At 41.0% G+C, this 24,672-nt stretch overlaps 1 non-coding gene across 1 annotated transcript; it reads right to left on the bottom strand.

Annotated features, from left to right (window-relative positions):
* Positions 1–20,275: 20,275 nt before the first annotated feature.
* LOC112699957 (small nucleolar RNA R71) lies at positions 20,276–20,379 on the bottom strand. The gene has a single exon (XR_003152888.1). It is a non-coding gene; the product is annotated as a small nucleolar RNA R71 (small nucleolar RNA).
* Positions 20,380–24,672: the final 4,293 nt, after the last annotated feature.

Below are 24,672 nucleotides of genomic sequence, written 5' to 3' on the forward strand. Positions count from 1 at the left end.
TCCAAATTTCTCATGGAAGAATCAACAAAAGCCTCAACAAGGCTTTAATAATGGTGGAATAAATAGGCTCAGCAATAGCAAGCCTTATCCATCATCTTCTCAGCAACAGACAGAGAATTCTGAGCAGAGCACCTCTAACTTAGCAAACTTAGTCTCTGATCTGTCTAAGGCCACTTTAAGTTTCATGAGTGAAACAACGTCCTCCATCAGAAATTTGGAGGCACAAGTGGGCCAGCTGAGTAAGAAAGTCACTGAAACTCCTCCTAGTAATCTCCCAAGCAATACTGAAGAGAATCCAAAAAGAGAGTGCAAGGCAATTGACATAATCAACATGGCCGAACCTAGAGAGGAAGGAGAGGACGTGAATCCCAATGAGGAAGACCTCATGGGACGTCTCTCAAGCAAGAAGGAGTTCCCTATTGAGGACCTAAAGGAACCTGAGGCTCATATAGAGACCATAGAGATTCCATTAAACCTCCTTCTGCCATTCATGAGCTCTGAAGACTATTCTTCCTCTGAAGAGGATAAAAATGTAACTGGAGAGCAAGTTGCTCAATATCTAGGAGCCATCATGAAGCTGAATACCAAATTGTTTGGTAATGAGACTTGGGAAGGTGAACCTCCCTTGCTCATTAGTGAACTAGATACATAAACCTTACCTCAAAAGAGACAAGATCCTGGCAAATTCTTAATACCCTATACTATAGGCACCATGACCTTTGAAAAGGCTCTGTGTGACCTAGGGTCAGGCATAAATCTTATGCCCCTCTCTGTAATGGAGAAGCTGGGGATCATTGAGGTACAGCTTGCCGTATTCTCATTGCAAATGGCAGACAAGTCAGTAAGACAAGCTTATGGATTGGTAGAGGATGTTTTAGTGAAGGTTGAAGGCCTTTACATCCCTGCTGATTTCATAATCTTAGAAACTAGGAAGGAGGATGATGAATGCATCATCCTTGGAAGACCTTTCCTAGCCACAGCAGGAGCTGTGATAGATGTTAACAGAGGAGAATTAGTCCTTCAATTGAATGGGGACTACCTTGTGTTTAAAACCCAAGGGTGTTCCTCTGCAACCATAGAGAGGAAGCATGAAAAGCTTCTCTCAGTGCAGAGTCAAACATATCCCCCACAATCAAACTCTGAGTTTAGTGTTGGGAGGCTACAGCCAAACTCTAAGTTTGGTGTTGAATTCTCACATCCAAACTCTAAGTTTGGTATTGGGAGTCTACAACATTGACCTGATCACCTGTGAGGCTCCTTGAGAGCCAACTGTGAAGCTAGTGACATTAAAGAAGCACTTTTCGGGAGGCAACCCAATTTTTATTTATCTAATTTTATTTTTATTTTATTCTTCTTTTATGTTTTATTAGGTTCATGATCATGTGGAGTCACAAAATAAATACTAAAATTAAAAAAAAATCAAAACCAACAGAAGAAAAAGCACACTTTGGAGGAAGGACTTACTGGCGTTTAAATGCCAGTAAGGAACATCTGGCTGGTGTTTAACGCCAGAACAGAGCATGGATCTGGCATTGAACGCCAAAAACAAGCAGCATCCTGGCGTTCAGACGCCAAGAATACACCCTGAGGAGAGCTGGCGCTGAACGCCAGAAACAAACATGGAACTGGTGTTCAACGCCAGAAACATGCAGCAAATGGGCGTTGAACGCCCAAAACAAGCATGAAGCTGGCGTTCAACGCCAGAAACAAGCATCAATCTGGCGTTGAACGCCAGGATTGCATGCAGAGGGCATTTTATACGCCTCATTGGTGCAGGGATGTAAATCCTTGTCACCTCAGGATCTGTGGACCCCACAGGATCATCTCAGGATCTGTGGACCCCACAGGATCCCCACCTACCTCAATCTCTCTTCCCCATCACCTCTTCATCACTCACATCCATCCACTCTTCCCCAAAAACCCCACCTACCTTCAAAATTCAAAATCTCTTTCCCATCCAAACCCACCCTAAATAGCCGATCCTACTCCCTCTCCCTTCACTATATAAACCCCTCTATCTTTCTTCATTTTCACAAACCACAACCCTCTCTTCTTCACCTTGGCCGAAACTACACACTTCTCCCTTTCCTCTATATTTTCTTCTTCTTCTTCTTCTTCTTCTTTCTTCTCTTGCTCGAGGACAAGCAATATTCTAAGTTTGGTGTGGTAAAAGCATAGCTTTTTGTTTTTTCCATAACCATTGATGGCACCTAAGGCCGGAGAAACCTCTAGAAAAGCGAAAGGGAAGACAAAAGCTTCTACCTCTGAGTCATGGGAGATGGAGAGATTCATCTCCAAAGCCCATCAAGACCACTTTTATGAAGTTGTGGCCAAGAAGAAGGTGATCCCCGAGGTCCCTTTCAAGCTCAAGAAAAATGAGTATCCGGAGATCCGACATGAGATCCAAAGAAGAGGTTGGGAAGTTCTGACCAACCCCATTCAACAAGTCGGAATCTTAATGGTTCAAGAGTTCTATGCCAATGCATGGATCACTAGGAACCATGATCAAAGTGTGAACCCGAATCCAAAGAATTATCTTACAATGGTTCGGGGGAGATACTTAGATTTTAGTCCGGAAAATGTAAGGTTGGCGTTCAACTTGCCCATGATGCAAGGAGATGCACGCCCTTACATTAGAAGGGTCAACTTTGATCAAAGGTTGGACCAAGTTCTTATGGACATTTGTGTGGAAGGAGCTCAATGGAAAAGAGACTCCAAAGGCAAGCCGGTTCAATTAAGAAGACTGGCCCTCTAGCCTGTGGCTAGAGGATGTTGGAGTTCATCCAACGCTCCATCATCCCCACTAGCAACCGATCCGAAGTTACTGTGGATCGGGCCATAATGATTCATAGCATCATGAATGGAAAGGAAGTAGAAGTTCATGAAGTCATCTCCCTTGAATTCTACAAAATAGCTGAAAAGCCCTCCACTATGGCAAGGCTAGCTTTTCCTCATCTTATTTTCCATCTATGTTACTCAGCTGGAGTTATCATAGAAGGAGACATCACCATTGAGGAGGATAAGCCCATCACTAAGAAGAGGATGGAGCAAACAAGAGAGCCCACTCATGGATCCCAAGAGACGCATGAGGAAGCTCATAATCAAGAAATTCCGGAAATGCCTCAAGGGATGCACTTTCCTCCCAACAATTATTGGGAACAACTCAACACTTCCCTAGAAGACTTGAGTTACAATGTGGATCAATTAAGGGTGGAACATCAAGAGCACTCCATCATTCTCCATGAAATTAAAGAAGATCAAAGAGCAATAAGGGAGGAGCAACAAAGGCAAGGAAGAGACATAGAAAAGCTCAAGGACATCATTGGTTCTTCAAGAAGAAAGCGCCACCATCACTAAGGTGGACTCATTCCTTGTTCTTATTTCTCTATTTTTTTTCAGTTTTTATGCTATATGTTTGTTTATGTTTTGTGTCTCTACTTCATGATCATTAGTATGTAGTAACTATGTCTTAAGGCTATGAATAATTCCATGAATCCTTCACCTCTCTTAAATGAAAATGTTCCTAATTCAAAAGAACAAAAAGTACATGAGTTTCAAATTTATCCTTGAAATTAGTTTAATTATATTGATGTGGTGACAATACTTTTTGTTTTCTGAATGAATACTTGAACAATGCATATTTTTTATCTTGTTGTTTATGAATGTTAAAATTGTTGGCTCTTGAAAGAATGATGAACAAAGAGAAATGTTATTGATAATCTAAAAAATCATGAAATTGATTCTTGAAGCAAGAAAAAGCAGTGAAAAAGCAAAAGCTTACGAAAAAAAAGTGGCGAAGAAAAATAAAAGAAAAAGAAAAAGCAAATAGAAAAAGCCAATAGCCCTTAAAACCAAAAGGCAAGGGTGAAAAGGATCCAAGGCTTTGAGCATCAATGGATAGGAGGGCCTAAGGAAATAAATCCAGGCCTAAGTGGCTAAATCAAGCTGTCCCCAACCATGTGCTTGTGGCATGCAGGTCCAAGTGAAAAGCTTGAGACTAAGTGGTTAAAGTCGTGATCCAAAGCAAAAAGAGTGTGCTTAAGAACTCTGGACACCTCTAATTGGGGTCTTTAGCAAAGCTGAGTTACAGTCTAAAAAGGTTCACCCAGTTATGTGTCTGTGGCATTTATGTATCCGGTGGTAATTCTGGAAAACAAAGTGCTTAGGGCCACGACCAAGACTCATAAAAGTAGCTGTGTTCAAGAATCAACATACTTAACTAGGAGAATCAATAACACTATCTGAAATTCTAAGTTCCTATAGATGCCAATCATTCTGAACTTCAATGGATAAAGTGAGATGCCAAAACTATTCAGAAGCAAAAAGCTACAAGTCCCGCTCATATAATTAAGAACTAATATTCACTGATATTTTGAGATTTATATTATATTCTCTTCTTTTTATCCTATTTTATTTTTAGTTGCTCGGGGACAAGCAACAATTTAAGTTTGGTGTTGTGATGAGCGGATAATTTATACGCTTTTTGGCATTGTTTTTAGGTAGTTTTTAGTAGGATCTAGCTACTTTTAGGGATGTTTCCATTAGTTTTATGATAAATTCACATTTCTGGACTTTACTATGAGTTTGTATGTTTTTCTGCAATTTCAGGTAATTTTTGGCTGAAATTGAGGGACCTGAGCAAAACTCTAATAAAAGGCTGACAAAGGACTGCTGATGCTGTTGGATTCTGACCTCCCTCCACACGAAATTGATTTTCTAGAGCTACAGAACTCCAAATGGCGCGTTCTCAACGGTGTTGGAAAGTAGACATCCAGAGCTTTCCAGCAATATATAATAGTTCATAACTTTATTCGCGATTAGATGAGGTAAATTGGCGCTCAACGCCAGTTCCATGCTGCATTCTGGAGTCAAATGCCAGAAACACGTCACGAACCAGAGTTGAACGCCAAAAACACGTTACAACTTGGCATTAAACTCCAAAAGAAGCCTCTGCACGTGTAAAGCTCAAGCTAAGCCCAAGCACACACCAAGTGGGCCCCGGAAGTGGATTTCTGCATCAATTACTTACTTCTGTAAACCCTAGTAGCTAGTCTAGTATAAATAGGACATTTTATTATTGTATTAGACATTTTTGACCACATCTTTGGTCTCAGTTTTATTCTATTATTCATCTTAGGATACTATTGATCACGTTTATGGGGGCTGGCCATTCGACCATGCCTGGACCACTATCACTATTGTATTTTCAACGGTGGAGTTTCTACACACCATAGATTAAGGGTGTGGAGCTCTGCTGTACCTCAAGTTTTAATGCAATTACTACTATTTTCTATTCAATTCAGTTTATTCCTGTTCTAAGATATTCGTTGCACTTTACCATGACGAATGTGATGATCTGTGACACTCATCATCATTCTCACCTATGAACGCGTGACTGACAACCACCCCCGTTCTACCTTAGACCGAGCGCATATCTCTTGGATTCCTTAATCAGAGTCTTCGTGGTATAAGCTAGAATTGATGGTGGCATTCATGAGAATCCGGAAAGTCTAAACCTTGTCTGTGGTATTCCGAGTAGGATTCAGGGATTGAATGACTGTGACAAGCTTCAAACTTGCGATTGTTGGGCGTGATGACAAACGCAAAAGAATCAATGGATTCTATTCTGACATGATCGAGAACCGACAGATGATTAGCCGTGCCGTGACAGAGCATTTGGACCTTTTTCACTGAGAGAATGGGATGTAGCCATTGACAATGGTGATGCCCTACATACAGCTTGCCATGGAAAGGAGTAAGAAGGATTGGATGAAGGCAGTAGGAAAGCAGAGATTCAAAAGGAGCACATCATCTTCATACGCCTATCTGAAATTCCCACCAATGATTTACATAAGTATTTCTATCTTTATTTTCTGTTTATTTATTATTATTATTCGAAAACTCCATAACCACTTATTATCCGCCTACTGAGATTTACAAGATGACCATAGCTTGCTTCATACCAACAATCTCCGTGGGATCGACCCTTACTCACGTAAGGTTTATTACTTGGATGACCCAGTGCACTTGCTGGTTAGTTGTGCGAAGTTGTGAAGAAAGTGCTGAGTTATAAACGTGCATACCATGTTGAGCGCCATTGTTAGAGATCACAATTTTGCCAACCATTGCTCTAAGCCGATCCATCGCTTCCATGAGACGATCCCTTGACTCTTATTCCACTTGGCTAACATAAGTAGGATCATATTACTCTTGGATCGATGGATATGGATATTCTTCTATGGAGGGTTGTAGTGGAAAGGAGAATTCATCATGTAGTTGAAAGTTTTCATATATGGGAGGTGGTTAGTCTTGGTAAAGGTAGTGAGATGGTGTATATGGAGGTGGTTCTTGGGAGTAACTGTGTTGGAATTTTGGTGGTTCTACGTATGGTTCATATGGCTCATAAGGTGGTTGGTATGGTGGATATGGGTTATGGTCATATGGAGGTATTTGGTTGTATGAGGTGATGCGTGAGCATCTTGTCTATCTTTTCCTAGTGAATTTGCACTTAAATTGTTGAGTTTAATTAAGAATTAATTATATTTTAGCCACTATGGATGCTATTTTGAGTTTTGTGCAATTTTATTTATTTCAGGTAGCATTCGGTAGAATTTGATGGAGTTTCTGCAGCACAAGAATCAAAGGAGATGGCTGCGAGGAGCGACGCACACGTGTGCCTCACGCGTACGCGTGATCTGGAAGTATCCATGGCGACGCGTACGCGTGATTTGAGGAGTTGCAGAGCGACGCGGCCGCGTGACCGAGTCGTCCGCGTGACTTGCGAAGAAGACCAGCGACGCGTACGCGTGACTGACGTGTACGCGTGACATGCATGATCTGCAGAAATTATAGAAATCACTGGCGTGGATTTTGGGCCGCATTTTGACTCAGTTTTCAGCCCAGAAAATACAGATTAGAAGCTGCAGAATGGACAAAGCAAGTGGTCCCCACCCATCAGCTGAAGACTTGTCAATTAATTCAAATTTAAATTCAAATCTTATCTTTTAGGAAAAGATATTATTTTTATTTTTAGATGATTAGATTTTAGATTTATTTGGATTAGTTATAAATAGAAACTCTGTACATTTAGACACGATACCAGATTGTTACCAGAACCCTTATTTTTCTTCTCTGAACCATGAGCAACTATTCCTTCATTGTTAAGGTTAGGAACCCTGTCTATTTGTATGGATTTATTCGTTTGATCTTTCTAATTTAATTCATGTCTTGATTTATATTTCAATAATTGTTTTCATTCTCCATTTTATGAAATATGGGTGGAACGGAAGTATGACCCATGTTCTAATTGAGTTCTTGTAAATCTTGGAAAAGCTCTTTACTTGAACAACAGCTTGAAAACATATTATACTGAATTTTAATTGTTTGTATTTAACAGGATACGTGACATATAATCCCCTTATTTTTGGATAATTAGAATTCTTTTGGCATATAAACTAGAAATTGATCATCACCCTCTAATTGGAATTAATTGACCAAGGCATTGGCAATTAATGAATTTTAGAGGAGACTAGGAAGGTCTAAGGAATTAGGGTCTAGTCATATATAGTTTGCCATGAAATTAAATCTTGCATGATTAAAATAGTTAGTAAGAAAATAAATCTGGAAAAATAGATAACTCTGAAACCTTAACTATTTTCTCTAATATTTTATTCACAACTTATTAATCTGCCTGTCTTTGATATTCTGAATTTACACTTAAACTTTTTGAACATCTCAAAACCAATTTCTGCTTGCCTAACTAAGCTTATCACTCAATAACTATTGCTTAATCCATCAATCCTCGTGGGATCGACCCTTTCTCACGTAAGGTATTACTTGGTACGACCCGGTGCACTTGCCGGTTAGTAAGTGTGGGTTATAAATACCGCATCAAGTTTTTGACGCCGTTGCCGGGGATTGATAGTGATTAATAACTATTAGTTGTTTGATTTCTTAGATTAGGCATTTTAGTTTTAATTTTATTTAAAAAAAATTTTTGCTTTAAATTTTCAAAAAAAAAAATATTTAATAAATAAATAGCAGTAATATTTTTCTTAATTTCTGAAATTAAGTTTGGTGTTAACTATTTATTATTTTTTTCTATTTATTTATTTATTTTATTCAATATTTTTATTTCTTTACACAGGTTACTGATAAACCCCAATTTTGGGGTTTATCTTGTATCGATTTCAGGGGTTTTATCGACGATTCCACACGCTTTTCATATGAAAATGCACGGTTTTGTGTTTCTTCCCTAGTTTTTGCTTTATGGATGAAAACATGCTTATTTTGCATTAAACTAGATACATTTCTATTCTCCTATTGGTGTCATTCGCTGCCGTGACCTGTGTGTTAAGTGGTTTCAGAATATAGGGCTTGGATGACCCGGAGGAGAGAAGGAAAGTGGGTGCAAAAGAGGCGAGCATGAGAAATTGAGCCTTGGGAACTTCAGCAAGGGCGCGTGCGCGTACTTGGCGCGCCTGCATGGATTGCACAGCCAGAAGCCAAAGTCAGAAGCCGAGCTACGAGCCGGCACGTGTAGCGGCTAAGCCATGACCACCATGGACGCGCACGCGTATGTCACATGTCCGCTCGAATTACGAGATGCCCCAGCGGCGCGGGCGCGGACTTTGTGCGAGCGCGCCGATGCTCGAATATGATTTTTTTAATGGGGTCACATGACCTGGGCGTGGAGACAGTTGGAGATCCCATTTTGGGGAAGTGCCTTGGCGGGAAAGCTTAAAAAGACCAGGGGTTGAAGGGTTAAGGGACTTTTAGCTCATTTTACATTTTTCTAGATTTTTCTCCTGGTGGTAGTTACACTCTTGGGTAGAGAGAGAGAGATTCCAAGCTCTCATTAGGGTTCATCTTCCTCAATTTCTGAATTCTCAATCACTCTTTGGTGAGATCAAATTGCAATTCTCAATTTACTTTGTTCATATTATAGATCTTCTTCTCTAATCTCAATTAGTGCTTGTAATTGATCAAGTCTCATAGATCCTAGATTCAACTTTGTAGTTTTGGATTCTATAAATTTCTTGAGAAGTTCATTTCTATTGTTGTTCTTTGTTAATTGTTGTTAATTTCTTGCGTTGAAGTACTTTTAATTCTAATTTCTTCTCATTCTTACTATGTCTTTCATCCTTGCTCATCAAGTATTTGACAAAATGCCAACACTAGTTATGGAGTAAAAGTTTCTTACTTGGCATATGGGTTTGGACCATTGGAGAAAGTTGAATAGTTTATGTCAATTGTTGATTGGGAATTAGGAATTGCTAATTGACTTGGAGTGCACTAAAACTAGATTTCCCTAGATTTCCCTAGGGTAAAACTAGGACTTGTGACTCAAGTTAGTTAATCTCATTTGACTTTCCTCTATACCTAGGGGTTAACTAAATGAAGCAAAGCCTAATTGTTATCATCATTGAGGAAACTATAATGATAGAATTTCTAATGCCAACCCTAGGCCAAGTCTTCTAATATTGATAGTTTGCCATCTATTCTCGCTTAACATCTAAAAGAACCATAACAAAGCTTCCTACTCAATAATATGCATTCTCTAGCAATTCCAAGGGAGGACGACTCGGGAGACTAGTACTCTCGGTTATAGATTGTAGGATTGTTTGATGCGAAGTTTTGAATGTCGATTAGACTATACTCACGATCATATCCATTATTGAATTCTAAATCGGCATGCTAAATTTCGTTTTTCAGTTACCTCATTGGGAATTCTTTGCACTCTAATGTAGAGATTCCCATTCTTTCTCATTTTTTGTTTGTTTATGCGTAGGAACAGAAACAAAGAACATCTCTTAAGTTTTGATCCTGAACCTGAAAGGACTTTCAGGCGGCGTTTACAACAAGCAAGACTTTATAAGGCTGCAGAATCCACCATGGATCTGACTAATAATGATAATACCAATGCGGCAAACCCGAATGGGAATGAAAAAAGGAGAGTACTTGGCTCTTTCTCTGTTCCTACTGCAGATTTGTATGGAAAGAGCATTGTGGTGCCTCCTATTACTGCGAACAACTTTGAGTTGAAGCTTGAACTGGTCACCCTGGTGCAACAGAACTACCAGTATCATGGTCTTCTTTTGCTTTAGGTACTAACACCATGGCCGCTCCGAGGAGAGTTACTATCAAGGAAGCGGGTGCACCGGATTATATCCTTCAACCCCTTCATGTAACTCACCCCAACTTGAATGCAAACTTTGAACTCAAGACCACTTTGATCAACGTCCTACCTAAGTTCCATGGACTTCCCGCACAAGACCCTATTCGACATCTCAAAGATTTTCATCGTATATGCTCAACAACTAGACGGGAAGGATCCGATGAGGTTGCTATATGGTTGTTTGCTTTCCCTTTCTCTCTTGAGGACAAGGCTAAAGAATGGTTCTACACTTTATCTAGTGAAGTCACTTCCGATTGGGACTTGCTTAGAAGAGGATTCTTGGATAAATTTTTTCCACCGGAAAAGATGGATAGGCTAAGGAAGGAAATGTCATGTATTGTACAAGGTGAAACGGAACCACTATACGAATATTGGGAACGGTTTCGTAAGCTACTAGACGCATGCCCTAACCACATGATTGACACTCAAGTGTTGCTTGGATACATATGTCAAGGGATGTGGGAACAAGATAGAACTCTCTTGGACACCTCTAGCAATGGTTCTTTGTCTAAATATAAAACAGCGGAGGAGGCATGGCAACTCATCATTGACTTAGCCGAATCCAATCAACATATGAGACGAAGAGTCAACCGCCCAAAAATCGTGAATGAGGTATCAACTAGTAGCGAAACCACCGCTCTAACCAAATCCTTGAGCGAAATGACATCTATCTTGAGGCAACTCCAATTGAGCCAATAACAACCACAACAACCTCAACCATACCAACAACAACCTCCACCCCCTCAACAATACAATCAACAATTGGTCCCTCAGAAAGTGTGTGGCATTTGTTCATGCTATTCCCAGTACACGGATGAGTGCCCAAGCCTTCAAGAAGACAACACTTTGGCGGCCACTCACAATTTCTATGACCGCCCAAATCAAAGGTACTACCAAGGCGGTAATCCTAACCAAGGGTATCCTTATCCAGGGGGAAGCTACAATTAAGGGAGTGGCAATCATAATCAAAATTGGAGGGACAATCATCAACAAGGAAGTAGGGACAACAACAACAATGGAGGAGGTCAAAGATGGAATAACAACAACTCACAAAACCAGCCACCATACAACCAACAAAACCCACCATACAACCAACAAAACCAACAAAGAAACTACCAAACATACCAACCACCACATCAAAGACCACCACCCAACCAATCACAAGCCCCTCAACTCACATACCCGTCCACCCCCCAACCAAGATGATACACTCCGGACCATCATCCAAGGCCAAAAGGAACTACAAAGCACACTTGCTTCCGGTCTCACCGGCCTCATCTCTACACTACAAGCTCTTCTCGCACGCATGAACCCACCATCAAATCCCACTCCTCAACCCCCAATCCAAAGGGTCATCCCCTCTCAACCTCAACCCAATCCTAAGGGAGGCATCAATGCCATCACCCTAAGATCCGGAACACAATTAAAAGAGAAGGGAGCAAAGGATTCAAATCCCATCCCAACCGCTCAAGGGGAGGAGGGAATAGATATAGAAGAGGTAGTGGAAGAGGAGACACCATAAGTCATAGTTGAGGATGAAGAAGCTCAACCAACAAAAGAGACCCCCAAGACTAAGAGAACCTTGGAAGAAGAAATTGCTCAACCACTCCCATTTCCAACACTTGCAAAGAAAGCTAAGAAGCGCATAGAGCTCGATCCCAAAATGATAGAAATGTTCAAGAAAGTTGAGGTAACCATCCCCCTCTTTGATGCTATCCATCAAGTTCCTAGATATGCAAAATTCCTTAAAGATCTATGCATGAGCAAGGATAGAATTCTTGAATTGGAAACCATTCCATTGGGGAGTTCTATTTTCGCTTTAATGGGAGCATTGCCCGAGAAGTGTGATGACCCGGGCCCTTGTATGGTCACTTGCACCGTCAATGGAGTTCGATCCCTAGATTGTATGTGTGATCTCGGTGCATGTGTTAGCATTTTGCCGCTCTCCGTCTACCAAGTATTGAAGTTACCACCACTAAAGAGGTCGGCGGCGAGATTTGTCCTAGCGGATAAAAGCATAATAACTGTAGCGCGTGTGGCGGAAGATGTATTGGTGAATATCAAAGGGTTGGTGTTTCCGATTGACTTCTATGTCCTTGAGATGCCATCAAATGAACCTGAGAGAGCATCATCTATCTTACTTGGAAGACCATTTTTGAGAACTTCTAGATTTAAGCTAGATGCCTACTCAGGAACCTACTCATTTGAGATAGATGGGAGAGTCGTGAGTTTTAGCCTAGAAGAAGCAATGAAGCATCCACCGGAGAATCACTCTCTATTCCGGTGTGACCCAATCGACAACATTGTTGCCGAAGTGCACCTTGCAAAGTTGGATGAGAAGTACATGATTGAAGAAGCAAATGAAGATCCAAGCAAACTAAACACCACACACCACACAAACCATCCGGAAATCCAAACTTCAAATCATGACAAAAAGATGGAATTGAAGCCATTACCACCCCACCTAAAGTACTCATATCTTGATGAAGCCCACAAGCTCCCCGTGATAATTGCAAAAGAGCTAACCCCTCAACAAGAAGAAAAGTTTCTAGATGTCTTGAGGAAAAATAAAAGGGCAATCGGGTGGAGTTTGGCGGATCTAGTGGGAATAAGCCCCCAAGTATGCGAGCACCGCATATTTCTTGAAGAAGGAGCAAGACCGGTCCGACAACCTCAAAGGAGACTTAATCCAACCATGGCTACTTGAGGCGGACATCATCTATCCCATCTCGGATAGCGAGTGGATGAGCCCGGTCCAAGTGGTGCCAAAGAAATCTGGGGTGACCACAATCAAAAATGAAAGCGGTGAACTTATAGTAACAAGGGTGCAAAATTCTTGGAGGGTATGCATATACTATCGAAGATTGAATGCGGCCATAAGAAAAGATCACTTTTCACTACCGTTCATTGATCAAATGCTTGATTGACTAGCCGGTAAATCATATTATTGCTTTCTTGATGGTTACTCCGGATACTTCCAAATACACATTGCTCTAGAGGACCAAGAAAAAACCACATTTACTTGCCCCTTTGGAACGTATGCTTACAAGCGTATGCCATTTGGCTTATGCAACGTACCGACAACGTTTCAAAGATGCATGATGAGCTTATTTGCGGACCTCCTAGAGCAATGTGTGGAAGTTTTCATGGACGATTTTAGCGTGTATGGTGACTCATTTGATCATTGCTTAGACAACCTTGAAAAAGTCTTAGAGAGATGCACCAAAACAAACCTTGTCTTAAATTTTGAAAAATGTCATTTCATGGTTAAACAAGGCATTGTTTTGGGACACATTGTTTCAAAAGAAGGAATCTCCGTGGATCCGGCAAAAATAAATGTCATATCTAGTTTGCCTTACCCCTCCTCCGAGAGGGAAATCCGCTCCTTTCTTGGACATGCAGGATTCTACCGGAGGTTCATCAAAGACTTTAGCAAGGTAGCCTTACCTCTCTCTCGACTACTACAAAAGGACACTGAATTTGAGCTGAGCAAAGAATGTATGGAAGCATATGACAAGCCTAAAGTGGCATTGACACAAGCTCTTATTGTGCGAGGGCCGAATTGGACTCAACCATTTGAAATCATGTGCGATGCTTCGAATTATGCGATAGGAGCCTCGTTAGCACAACGCGAGGGTAAGATTCCCTATGTTATAGCTTATGCTTCCAAAACACTAGATGGGGCCCAATCCAACTACACTACTACCAAAAAGGAACTCCTAGCTATCGTTTTTGCTTTGGACAAGTTCCGATCCTATCTTCTTGGTTCCAAGGTAGTAGTGTACTCGGATCACGCGGCATGAAAACCGAGATTAATTCAATGGGTGCTTTTGTTACAAGAATTTGACTTGGAGATCAAGGATAGGAGTGGTTCCCAAAAATTAGTGGCCGACCATTTAAGTCGCATCAAACACACAAAAGGCGACACCACTCCTATTAATGACTCCTTTCCTCTAGATGGTTTGCACTCAATCTCAGAAGTAGTTCCTTGGTATTCTCCAATAGAAAACTACTTGGTTTCACACACCTTCCCTCCCAACCTCAACAAACATCAAAAGGATAAGCTGAAAAGCGAATCCAAATACTATGTTTGGGACGATCCCTATTTGTGGAGGTGTGGAGCGGACCAAATAGTGTGAATGTGCATACCCCAAACCAAATTCCAAGCAATCTTGGACGCTTGCCATTCTTTCGAAGGCGGTGGCCACTACGGTCCTGAAAGAATGGCAAGAAAGGTCCTTGATTGCGGATTTTGGTGGCCAACCCTTCTCAAAGACTCTTCCCTCTATTGCAAATCTCCCAATGTATTCGGTTTGGAAATATTTCTAAGAAGGATGAAATCCCACAACAAAATATGCTTTTTTGTGAAATTTTTGATGTATGGGGAATCGACTTCATGGGACCATTTCCAAATTCCAATGGCTTTCTCTACATTTTGTTAGCTGTCGATTATGTGTCAAAATGGGTGGAGGCAATCCCCACCCGGACGGATGATGCTCATGTTGTTTTTTCTTTTGTGAGGAACAATATCATTTGTCGTTTTGGCTCCCCGAGAGCAATCATAAGTGACCAAGGATCCCATTTTTGCAACAAAAAAATGGACGGCCTCATGAGAAAGTATGGCATTACACACAAAATTGCCACGGCCTACCACCCGCAAACAAACGGCCAAGCTGAGGTTTCTAACCGGGAAATTAAATATGTGTTGGAAAGAATTGTGAAGCAGAATAGGAAGGATTGGAGTGCTAAGCTCTCCGATGCACTTTGGGCATATCGAACGGCTTACAAAACACCCATTGGCATGAGCCCTTTTAGGCTTGTATATGGTAAAGCATGCCATCTACCGGTAGAAATCGAACACAAAGCCTATTGGGCCATAAAGGAATGCAATCTGAGTTTGGGTGGAGCCAGAGTAGAGAGGAAGGTTTAATTGGCGGAATTGGAATGCTTGAGATTAGAAGCTTATGACAATTCTAGACTCTACAAGGAAAAGATGAAAGCCATTCATGACAAGAACATTAGGAGAAGGGAATTTAGACCCAGTGAGCTAGTTCTCATTTACAACTCAAGGTTAAGATTGCTACCCGGAAAGCTTAGATCAAGATGGGATGGACCTTACCAAGTAGAGAAAGTAGAACTTTACGGGGTCTACCACTTGCGCCACCCATCAAGTCCGGACATTTTCAAGGTAAATGGGCACCGTCTCAAATTATACCATGGTGAGCAAAGAAAGAACTCCAAGGAATTTGAAGTGTTCCTCTTGAGGGATGCACCTCTTGAACAAGAACCTTGAGCTAGTAGAGGTCCAACTTAAGGACAGTAAACAAAAGTGCTAGGTGGGAGACACCCCACCATGGTAAGATCTACCATTTGTACATAGCCATTGAATTCTTCTTTGATTGATACTTGCTCAATACTTGACTTCATGTTTGGTAGCTAGGTATTTGATGAAGTTGTAGCTAGATTTGATTTCAAGTCTGTTTCAATTGTTGAGTTCGTTCGGTACTTTATCATGTTAAACAAGGTTTCTATAGTGCCTGAGTGGCTGTTTGGAGGGTCGGAATGCTTGAATTGGTGCAAGAACATGAAAACTTTGAAAAAACACCATTCTGCGCATGCGCGCACCTGACACGTACGCGCATATGAGGCATTTCCGACCATCCCCGCGAGCGCGCCACGTGCGCGGACGCGTGGACTGCAAGAATTACCCCTCCATACATTTTCCAGAAAGTTGCGCCCACACCACGCCGGCACCATGCCTGAGGCACAGGCCAATCATGCGTGCGTGCACATGGCGCGTACGCACCTTTTTGGCAGTTCGCGGATCAACGCGCTAGCGCATCTTGCGCGCGCGCGCCGATCGCCCCTGTGTACTCCTAGTACATCTTCTAGAGAGTTGGGCCACTCTCGCGCCTGCACTGAGCCCCCAGCACACCACCTCTGCCGCGTATGCACACTAAGCGCCGACGCGTCAGTCCGCTCGTGACGCAATGGACGCGCCCGCGCTCATGCCGCGCATGCATCCCTAGTCCTGCAGCAACCTCTGGGCCATTTTCCAGAGAGTTGAGCTAATCCCAAGCCGATCTCATGCCTGATGCATAACATCATTGCCGCGTGCGCGCACCTGCCGCGTGCGCGCCAACATCCCTGCAGCCAACTTCTGGTACTTCTTCCAGAAAGTTGTGCCACCTCTGAGCCAACCTTGTGCTACCGGCACAAGCACATGGGCGTCTAAGCGAATTGTGCGCGCGCGCGCCATTACCCTATCCCGCTTTCCTGCGCGGGCGCGCATCGTGCGTGCACGCGTGGATATCTGATGAGCGGATAATTTATACGCTTTTTGGCATTGTTTTTAGGTAGTTTTTAGTAAGTTTAAGCTACTTTCAGGGATGTTTTCATTAGTTTTTATGTTAAATTCACATTTCTGGACTTTACTATGAGTTTGTGTATTTTTCTGTGATTTCAGGTAAATTCTGGCTGAAATTGAGGGACTTGAGCAAAACTCTGAAAAAGGCTGACAAAAGGACTGCTGATGCTGTTGGAATCTGACCTCCCTGCACTCGAAATGGATTTTCTGGAGCTACAGAACTCCAATTGGCGCGCTCTCAACGGCGTTGGAAAGTAGACATCCAGGGCTTTCCAGAAATATATAATAGTCCATACTTTATTCGGGAATTGACGACGTAACTTGGCGTTGAACGCCAAGTACATGCTGCTGTCTGGAGTTAAACGCCAGAAAAACGTCATGATCCGGAGTTGAACGCCCAAAACACGTCATAACTTGGAGTTCAACTCCAAGAGAAGCCTCAGCTCGTGGATAGATCAAGCTCATCCCAAGCATACACCAAGTGGGCCCCGGAAGTGGATTTATGCATCAATTACTTACTCATGTAAACCCTAGTAACTAGTTTATTTATAAATAGGACTTTTTACTAGTGTATTAGACATCTTGGGGACGATTAGTTCTCAGATCATGAGGGCTGGCCATCCGGCCATGCCTGAACCTTTTACTTATGTATTTTCAACGGTGGAGTTTCTGCACACCATAGATTAAGGGTGTGGAGCTCTGCTGTACCTCAAGTATTAATGCAATTCTATTTTCTTTTATTCAAATCTCTCTTATTCTTATTCCAAGATATTCATTCGTACCCAAGAACATGATGAATGTGATGATTAAGTGATGCTCATTATCATTCTCACTTATGAACGCACGTGATTGACAACCACTTCCGTTCTACATGCAACAGAGCTTGAATATATATCTCTTAGATTCCCCAACAGAATCTTCGTGGTATAAGCTAGATAGATGGCGGCATTTATGAGGATCCGGAAAGTCTCACCTTGTCTGTGGTATTCCGAGTAGGATCCTGGGAATCCGGAAAGTCTCACCTTGTCTGTGGTATTCCGAGTAGGATTCCGGTAATGAATGACTGTGACGTGCTTCAGACTCGCAAGTGCTGGGCGTTAGTGACAGACGCAAAAGAATCAAGGGATTCTATTCCAGTAGGAGCGGGAACCAACCAGTGATTAGCCGTGCTGTGACAGAGCGCGTGAGCGTAGTTTTCACTGCGAGGATGGGATGTAGCTTTCGGCCAGGTGATGCCTCCAGACGATTAGCCATGCGAGTGACAGCCGCAGAGGACCATTTTCCCGAGAGGATTCAAAGTAGCCATCGTCGAATAGTGAACCCCTATACACAGCTTGCCATGGAAAGGAGTAAGAGGGATTGAGTTGAAGCAATAGGAAGGCAGGCGTCCGTGAGCCATGCAGTATCTCCATATGCTTATCTGAAATTTCCACCAATGAATCTGCATAAGTATCCCTTTTATTATTTCCTTTTATTATTTGATTTTCTAAATTCCATAATTTTATCTGCCTAACTGAGATTTACAAGGTGACCATAGCTTGCTTCATACCAACAATCTCTGTGGGATCGACCCTTACTCACGTAAGGTTTATTACTTGGACGACCCAGTACACTTGCTGGTTAGTTGAACGGAGTTGTGTCCACTCGTGCCAATTTCAAATTCCATAAAAGTACAACTTAAAGAATAGTGATCACAATTTCGTCCACCAAGTTTTTGGCGCCGTTGCCGGGGATTGTTTGAGTATGGACAACTGACGGTTCATCTTGTTGCTCAGATTAGGTAATTTTCTTTTCAAGAATCTTTTTCAAAATTTTTCTTTTCTTTTTCGTTTTTCCAAAAATGTTTTTCGAAAAAAATCATAAAATCATAGAAAACCAAAAATATTTTGTGTTTCTTGTTTGAGTCTTGAGTCAATTTTTAAGTTTGGTGTCAATTGCATGCTTTTAAAATTTTTCTTGCATTTTTTCGAAAATCTCATGCATTCATAGTGTTCTTCATGATCTTCAAGTTGTTCTTGACAAGTCCTCTTGTTTGATCTTGATGATTTCTTGTTTTGTGTTGTTTGTTGTTTTTCATGTGCACTTTTGCATTCATATTTTCCATGCATTGAAGATTTCTAAGTTTGGTGTCTTGCATGTTTTCTTTGCATCAAAAATTTTTTCAAAATTATGTTCTTGATGTTCATCATGATCTTCAAAGTGTTCTTGGTGTTCATCTTGACATTCATAGCATTCTTGCATGCATCTTGTGTCTTGATCCAAAATTTTCATGTTTTGGGTCATTTTTGTGTTTTTCTTTAAAAATTCAAAAATAAAAAAATATCTTTTCCTCATTTTTCTCCAAATTTTCGAAAATTTGAGTTGACTTAGTCAAAAATTTTCAAAATTAGTTGTTTCTTACAAGTCAAAGTCAAATTTTCAATTTTAAAAATCTTATCTTTTCAAAATCTTTTTCAAAAATCATATCTTTTTCATTTTTTTTCGAAAATTTCAAAAATCTTTTTCGAAATATTTTCAAAATCTTTTTCTTATCTTTATATCAAATTTTCGAAAATTAGCTAACAATTAATGTCATTGGTTCAAAAATTTGAAGTTTGTTACTTTCTTGTTAAGAAAGGTTCAATCTTTAAGTTCTAGAATCTTATCTTGTAGTTTCTTGTTAGTTAAGTCAATTTTAAAATTAAATCTTTTTATCTTTTATGTTATCTTTTTCAAAATTTTATCTTTTTCAAAATTTGATTTCAAAATATCTTATCTAACCTCCTATCTTCTTATCTTTTCAAATTTGATTTCAAATCTTTTTCAATCAACTAACTAACTTTTTGTTTGTTTCTTATCTTTTTCAAAACCACCTAACTACTTTTCCCTCTCTAATTTTCGAAAATATCTCATCCCTTTTTCAAAAACTCTTTTTGTTTTAAATTTTAATTTTAATCTTATCTTATCTCTAATTTTCGAAAATTACTAACCCCTTTTTCAAATTTATTTTCGAAATTTCTCTTCTCTTCTCTTATTCTATTTAAGTAATTAATTACTAACACTTCTCTTCACCTCTCTTCATCTAAGAATCCGAACTTCTTATATCCCTTGTATTTGGATTCTTCTACCCCTTTTCTCTGTATACTAACAGAAAGAAATCTCTAGACTGTGACATAGAGGATTCCTCTTTCTTTTCTTGTTTTCTTCTCTTTCATATGAGCAGGAACAGGGAAAAAGACACTCTTGTTGAAATTGATCTAGAACCTGAAAGGACTCTGAAGAGAAAATTAAGAGAAGCTAAATTACAACAATCCAGAAATAACCTTTCAAAAATTTTTGAACAAGAGAAGGAGATGGCAGCCGAAAATAATAATAATAATGCAAGGAGAATGCTTGGTGACTTCACATAGCCAACGTCCAAGTTTGATGGAAGAAGCATCTCCATTCCTGCCATTGGAGCCAATAACTTTGAGCTGAAACCTCAGCTAGTTGCCTTAATGCAACAAAACTGCAAGTTTTATGGGCTTCCATCTGAAGATCCTTATCAGTTTTTAACTGAGTTCTTGCAGATCTGTGAGACTGTAAAGACGAATGGAGTTAATCCTGAAGTCTACAGACTCATGCTTTTCCCTTTTGCTGTAAGAGACAGAGCTAGAATATGGTTGGATTCACAACCTAAGGATAGCCTGGACTCCTGGGATAAGCTGGTCACTGCCTTCTTGGATAAATTCTTCCCTCCTCAAAAGCTGAGCAAGCTGAGAGTGGATGTTTAAACCTTCAAACAAAAAGATGGTGAATCCCTCTATGAAGCTTGGGAAAGATACAAGCAGCTGACCAAAAGATGTCCATCTGACATGTTTTCAGAATAGACCCTATTAGATATATTCTATTATGGTCTCTCTGAATTTTCGAAAATGTCACTGGACCATTCTGCAGGTGGATCTATTCACCTGAAGAAAACACCTGAAGAGGCTCAAGAACTCATTGACATGGTTGCAAATAACCAGTTCATGTACACCTCTGAGAGGAATTCCGTGAATAATGGGATACCTCAGAAGAAAGGAGTTCTTGAAATTGATGCTCTGAATGCCATATTGGCTCAGAACAAAGTGTTGACTCAACAGGTCAACATGATCTCTCAAAATCTGAATGGGCTGCAACATGCATCCAACAGTACTAGAGAGGCAGCTTCTGAAGAAGCTTATGATCCTGAGAACCCTGCCATGGCAGAGGTTAATTACATGGGTGAACCTTATGGAAACACCTATAACCCATCATGGAGAAATCATCCAAATTTCTCCTGGAAGGATCAACAAAAGCCTCAACAAGGCTTTAACAATGGTGGACGCAATAGGCTGGGCAATGGCAAGCCATATCCATCATCTTCTCAGCAACAGACAGAGAATTCTGAACAAAACACTTCTAATTTAGCCAATATAGTCTCTGATCTGTCAAAGGCCACTTTCAGTTTCATGAATGAAACAAGATCCTCCATTAGAAATTTGGAGGCACAAGTGGGCCAGCTAAGTAAGAAAGTCATTGAAACTCCTCCCAGTATTCTCCCAAGTAATATAGAAGAGAATCCAAAAGGAGAGTGCAAGGCCATTGATGTGATCAATGTGGCCGAATGCACCAAGGAGGAGGAGGACGAAAATCCTAGTGAGGAAGACCTCCTGGGACGTCCCTCAAGCAAGAAGGAGTTTCCTATTAAGGATCCAAAGGAATCTGAGGCTCATATAGAGACCATAGAGATTTCATTAAATCTCCTTCTGCCATTCATGAGCTCTGAAGACTATTCATCCTCTGAAGAGGATGAAGATGTGACTGGAGAGCAAATTGCTCAATACTTAGGAGCTATCATGAAGCTGAATGCCAAGTTGTTTGGTAATGAGACTTGGGAAAGTGAACCTCCCTTGCTCATTAGTGAACTAGATACTTGGATTCAGAAAACTCTACCTCAAAAGAAACAAGATCCTGGCAAGTTCATAATACCTTGTACCATAGGCACCATGAGCTTTGAAAAAACTCTATGTGATCTAGGGTCAGGGATAAATCTTATGCCACTCTCTGTAATGGAGAAGCTGGGGATCATAGAGGTACAACCTGCCTTGTTCTCATTGCAATTGGCAGATAAGTCATTGAGACAAGCTTATGAAATAGTAGAGGACATGCTAGTAAAGGTTGAAGGCCTTTACATTCCTGCTGATTTCATAATCTTAGACACTAGGAAGGAAGAGGATGATTGCATCATCCTTGGAAGACCTTTCCTAGCCACAGCAGAAGCTGTGATCGATGTCAACAGAGGTGAGTTAGTCCTTCAATTGAATGGGGACTACCTTGTGTTTAAGGCACATGGCCACCCCTCTGTGACAGAAGAGAGTAAGCATGAAGAGCTTCTCTCAGTTCAGAGTCAAGAAGAGCCCACACAGTCAAACTCTAAGTTTGGTGTTGTGAGGCCACAACCAAACTCTAAGTTTGGTGTTAAGACCCCATGTCCAAACTCTAAGTTTGGTGTTGGGACTACACTAACATTGACCTGATCACCTTGTGGCTCCATGAGAACCACTGTCAAGCTATTGACATTAAAGAAGCGCTTGTTGGGAGGCAACCCAATTTTATTTATCTAATTTTTAATTTATTGTTATTTTGTGTTTTATTAGGTACATGATCATGAGGAGTCACGAAAAAAATAAAAAAAAAAAATTAAAAAACAGAGTCAAAAACAGAAGAAAAAAAAAATTTTCACCCTGGAGGACGCACAGGCTGGCGTTCAATGCCAGTAAGATGCATCTGGCTGGCGTTCAACGCCAGAACAGAGCACCATTCTGGCGCTGAACGCCAGAAACAAGCAACATCCTGGCGCTGAACGCCAGGAATGTGCCTAGAGGAGACAAACTGGCGCTGAACGCCAGTAACAAGCATGAAACTGGCGTTCAACGCCAGAAACATGCTTTACATGGGCGTTGAACGCCCAGAACGTGCACCAACGGGCGTTTAAACGCCAGAATGATGCACGAAGGCATTTTACATGCCTATTTGGTGAAGGAATGGTATTTCTTTACACCTCAGGATCCTGTGGACCCCACAAAATCACCTCAGGATCTGTGGACCCCACAGGATCCCCACCTACCATATTCCCACCTTACCTTTTAATCCTAATCACACTCTCCTAATCCTAAATCTCATTTTCCTACTCCCCATGTCACACTTCCCAACACCCATCACCAATCACCTCAATTCCTCTTCCCAATTACCCCATTCACCATTCACATCAACCCACTCTTCCCCATAAACCCCACCTACCTTCATAAAATTCAAATTCAATTTCCCACCCATTCCCACCCAAAATGGCCGAACATACACCCTCCCCTCTCCCTATAAATACCCTTCCATTCTCCTTCATTTTCACACAACACAAACCCATCTTCTCCCACTTAGCCGAACCCACCTCTCTCCCTCTCTACCATATTCTCTTCTTCTTCTTCTCTTCTTTTCTTTCTTGCTCGAGGGCGAGCAAAATTTTAAGTTTGGTGTGGTAAAAGCATAAGCTTTTTGTTTTTCCATTACCATCAATGGCACCTAAGGCCGGAGCATCCTCTAAAAAAGGGAAAGGGAAGACAAAAGCTTCCACCTCCGAGTCATGGGAGATGGAAAGATTCATCTCCAAGAGCCATCAAGACCACTTCTATGATGTTGTGGCAAAGAAGAAGGTGATCCCCGAGGTCCCTTTCAAGCTCAAAAAGAATGAGTATCCGGAAATCCGACATGAAATCCAAAGAAGAGGTTGGGAAGTCCTAACCAACCCCATGCAACAAGTCGGAATATTGATGGTTCAAGAGTTCTATGCCAATGCATGGATCACTAGGAACCATGATCAAATTATGAACCCGAATCCAAAGAACTATCTCACAATGGTTCGGGGGAAATACTTAGATTTTAGCCCGAAAAATGTGAGGTTGGCGTTTCACTTGCCCATGATGCAAGGAGATGAACGCCCCTACACTAGAAGGGTCAACTTTAATCAAAGGTTGGACCAAGTCCTTATGGACATATGTGTGGAAGGAGCTCAGTGGAGAATAGATTCCAAAGGCAAGCCAGTTCAACTAAGAAGACTGGATCTCAAGCCTGTGGCTAGAGGATGGTTGGAGTTCATTCAACGCTCCATCATTCCTACTAGCAACCGATCTGAAGTTACTGTGGATCGGGCCATCATGATTCATAACATCATGATTGGAGAGGAAGTAGAAGTTCATGAGGTCATCTCCAATGAACTCAACAAAATAGCCGATAAGTCCTCCACCATGGCAAGGCTAGCTTTTCCTCACCTTATTTGCCATCTGTGTTACTCAGCTGGAGTTATCATAGAAGGAGATACCCCCATTGAAGAGGATAAGCCCATCACCAAGAAGAGGATGGAGCAAGCAAGAGAAACCATGCACGGTTCTCAAGAAGTGCATGAGGAAGCTCATCATCAACAAATTCCTGAGATGCCTCAAGGGATGCACTTTCCTCCCAACAACTATTGGGAGCAACTCAACACCTCCTTAGAAGATTTGAGCCACAATGTGGAACAATTAAGGGTGGAACATCATGAGCACTCCATCATTCTCCAAGAAATAAGAGAAGATCAAAAAGCAATGAGGGAGGAGCAACAAAGGCAAGGAAGGGACATAGAAGAGCTTAAGGACATTGTTGGTCCTTCAAGAAGAAGACGCCACTAAAGGTGGATTCATTCCTTGTTCTTTATTTCTTTCTGTTTTCGGTTTTTAATATTGTGTTTATCTATGTTTTGTGTCTCTACTTCATGATCATTAGTATGTAACCATGCCTTAAAGCTATGAATAAATTCCATTAATCCTTCACCTCTCTTAAATAAAAAAATGTTTTAACTCAAAAGAACAAGAAGTACATGAATTTTGAATTTATCATTGAATTTAATTTAATTATATTGATGTGGTGACAATACTTTTTGTTTTCTGAATGAATGATTGAACAGTGCATATGTCTTTTGATATTGTTGTTTATGAGTGTTAAAATTGTTGGCTCTTGAAAGAATGATGAACAAAGAGAAATGTTATTGAGGATCTGAAAAATCATGAAATTGATTCTTGAAGCAAGAAAAAGCAGTGAGCAAGAAGAAGCTTAAAAA

The sequence above is a fragment of the Arachis hypogaea genome, chromosome 6, assembly GCF_003086295.3.
Source record: "Arachis hypogaea cultivar Tifrunner chromosome 6, arahy.Tifrunner.gnm2.J5K5, whole genome shotgun sequence".
In the NCBI taxonomy this organism is placed as follows: domain Eukaryota; kingdom Viridiplantae; phylum Streptophyta; class Magnoliopsida; order Fabales; family Fabaceae; genus Arachis; species Arachis hypogaea.